Source organism: Rhinolophus ferrumequinum, chromosome X (assembly GCF_004115265.2).
Source record: "Rhinolophus ferrumequinum isolate MPI-CBG mRhiFer1 chromosome X, mRhiFer1_v1.p, whole genome shotgun sequence".
Taxonomy (NCBI): domain Eukaryota; kingdom Metazoa; phylum Chordata; class Mammalia; order Chiroptera; family Rhinolophidae; genus Rhinolophus; species Rhinolophus ferrumequinum.
In genome coordinates, this window is record NC_046284.1 from 83,434,853 (window position 1) to 83,438,275 (window position 3,423).

Here is a 3,423-nt window from a genome sequence, read left to right on the forward strand (position 1 = left end):
ACTACCATCAGAAACTGCTGCTTCAAACCTCAAAACAACCAACAAGACCAAAGAAAAGTACATTTAAGTTGAAGACACAGCACTTGATCTGAAACAAGAAGTTTGTGCATACTCAACAACTTTGAAAGAGCACTTCCCAATGCTGCTAGTAGTCTTTGTTTTCTTTAGTACTGTACTGTGAGATTCCCCAGTGCATTAGTAGTTGGTATTCTTTATTAGCTTGACAGATCATTTTCTCTTGCTCTTTTTTTAATACTAGCAACTTTCATCCTTTGAAATGTGTGCTGAAAAAGAAGAATCAGCAAATACTGCTGAAAGTGCAATATTTGATTATCACTGTGCAAACAGCTTTGATCTAAACCTTCTCCATAACAATGGACACAATGGATACCACAATAGTATTTCAACAGCACTGCATGAAACTGGGGTTATTGAAAAACTGCTAACCTCTTATAGATTTATTCAGAGTTCAGAACGTCAAGCTTGACTTTTCTTCCACTGTTCACAGCATAACGGCAACCTGCAGAACTTAAAAGTAGGAGATGATGATGAATTCAAAGTATCATCTGACCAGCAGATTGGGAAAGCCATTGCTGTTGAACTGGTGAAGATAAAAGCAGAAATCCTCTGTGAAGAATGAATGAATGGACAAGTTGTGTGCGCTGTTCCTTACTACTTAGAAAGCAAATCTCCAGCTGCCCTAGGTCAGAATCCAACAGGGAGTGTATGCTACAAACATAATGGGGAAGTATTTTTTGTTTTAATTTGTATGTGGTCAAGTTTATTACTCATTTAAAAATTTTTAAATCTGATTTAAACCCCTGAAGCTCTGGAAGGGAACATTCTGTGGAAACAAGAGTTAAAATAAACTTTGAAATTAATAACAAGAAACATACTGGTACTGTAAGCGCTTGAAACATTGTGCTGTTGAAAAAGAAACAAGCCCACTGTCAGGGAATAGTTTGTGACATGAAGAAGGTGTTTGGCTTTATTGAAAGAGGTGATGGTATAAAAGAGATATTCTTTCACTATAGTGAATTTAAGGGTGACTTAGAAGACTTACAGCCTGGAGATGAGGTGGAATTCACAATCAAGTACAGAAATGGTAAAGAAGTTGCTACAGATGTCAGACTATTGCCTCAAGGAACAGTAATTTTTGAAGATATCAGCATTGAACATTTTTTTGCCCCCCCCCCCCCAGTTTTTAAGCCATTGTTTCTCAGTCTAGTTGTAGGGCGCAGCTCCCTGGCCCATGCTCTTATTATGAGACTTGCGCTCCACCCAGCTGAGGCAGTCAGTCGCCAGTGGTTGGTTGGCCGCTCACAGCAGCCCACTGAGGCTCACAGCAGCCAATAGCAGCACACAGCAGCCCACACCAACCTCCAGCTGTTCACGGCAGCCCAGCTCCAGGGAGAGCCCTGCTCCAGGGAGAGTGGTTGTTCACAGTCTTAGCTGGCTCATGTGGGAATCGAACCAGTGGCTTTTGGCATTAGGAACGCGGTGCTCTAACCGCCTGACTGGGCCACCCAAGCATTAAATATTTTGAAGGAGCTGTAACCAAAGTTATCCCAAAAGTACCCAGTAAAAATCAGAATGACTCATTCATTGCCAGGACTCTTCGAAGTTGATTTTGTAATTCTTGAAGAACTTCCCTTTGGAGTCAAAGATACAAAATCCAAGGTGACCCTGATGGAAGGCTACCATGTGAGGTTTAATATTTCAACAGACTGACGTGACAAATTAGGACGAGCAACCAACCTAGAAATTCTATCAAACACACTTTGGTTCACTATGAAGCCAGCAGAATGGATGTGATTGCTGACATGAGAGATGGCTTTGGTTTCATCAAGTGTGTGAACCATGATGTTCGTATGTTCTTCCACTATAGTGAGGTTCTGGATGGAAACCAGCTCCATATTGCAGATAAAGTAGAGTTACTGTGGTTCCTCATGTGCTCTCTGCTATTAGGATTTAAAAGCTTCCCAAGGGCACAGTTTTGTTCCATTTCCACTCAGATCATCGTTTTCTGGGCACTGTAGAAAAAGAAGCCACTTTTTCCCATCATAAAACCACTAGCCCAAATAAAGGCAAAGAAAAGGAGGCTAAGGATGGTGTTATTGCTTATAATGATTGTGGGTGAAACTGACTATTGCTTTTCAAGCCAAGGATTTGGGAGGATCTACTTCTCCTCAAATAAGAGATAAGGTTGAACTTAGAATTAGTGACAGAGGCCTGGACAGCTGATTGCAACTGTGTGCAACTTTTAGGTCATAATTCTAACTCCAAGAGATTCTTGGGTTATGTGGCGACTCTGAAGGATAACCTTGGATTCATTGAAACAGACAATCATGATATGGAAATCTGTTTCCATTACAGTGAGTTCTCTGGTGATGTCAATAGCCTGGAATTAGGGCCATGGTCAAGTACAGCATGTCCAAAGGGAAAAGCAACAAAGTCAGTGTAGAAAAAGTCAACAAAACACACTTAGTGAATGGCATTACTGAGGAAGCTGATCCTGTCATCTACTTAGAAGTCATTCGCCCCTTGAGGAGTGTTGATCCAACACAGACCGAGTACCAAGGAATGATTGAGATCGTGGAGGAGGGTCATATGAAAAGTGAGGTCTATCCATTTGGCGTAGTTGGAATAGTCAATAAATGGGATTGCCTGAAGAAAGGGGAGACTGTCAAGTTACAATTGTGTGTCCTGAGCCAAAATGTACAGACTTTGGCCTACAACATCACACCCCTGTGGAGGGCCACAGTGGAGTGTGTGAAAGATCAGTTCAGCTTCATTAACTATAAAGTAGGAGATAGCAAGAAGTTCTTTTACTATGTGAAAGCAGTTCAAGAAGGCTGGAGATGAGGTGGAATTCTCAGTGATTCTTAATCAGCACACTAGCAAGGGCAGCGCTTGTAATGTTTGGCGAGTCTGTGAGGGCCCCAAGACTATAACAGCTCCATCACCTGATAGGTTGGTCAATTGCTTGTAGAACATCAACCTGAATGATACCAGTGCTCCTTGCCTAACGGTTCTTTGTCAGCCAAGGGGACCAGATAACTCAATAGGATTTGGTGCAGAAAAAATATCCATCAGGCGGGTGTCATTGACTAACCACATCCACAAAGCACAGCATTAATCCACTATAATCAAGTTGGGATTCTGGTAAATGGTTCTAAATATCTCCCTCTTCCTTCCTCCCCAAATCTGAAATACTTATTCTATTGACCTATTATAACAATTTTTTAAATTAAATTTATTGGAGTGACAATGGTTAGTAAAATTACACCAGTTTTAACACCTTCCTCATGTTATGTTTAAAAAAATAAATACATTTAAGAAAACCATTTTACTATTTTTTAATTTAGTTTTATTTTTTCATGTTTTTATATGTGATATTTTATGTATTTATATTAGTTTCAG

The 3,423-nt window shown here is 40.3% G+C and overlaps 1 pseudogene; it reads left to right on the forward strand.

Moving 5' to 3' along the window:
* Positions 1 to 277: 277 nt before the first annotated feature.
* LOC117015835 (cold shock domain-containing protein E1-like) lies at positions 278 to 3,114 on the forward strand (annotated as a pseudogene).
* Positions 3,115 to 3,423: the final 309 nt, after the last annotated feature.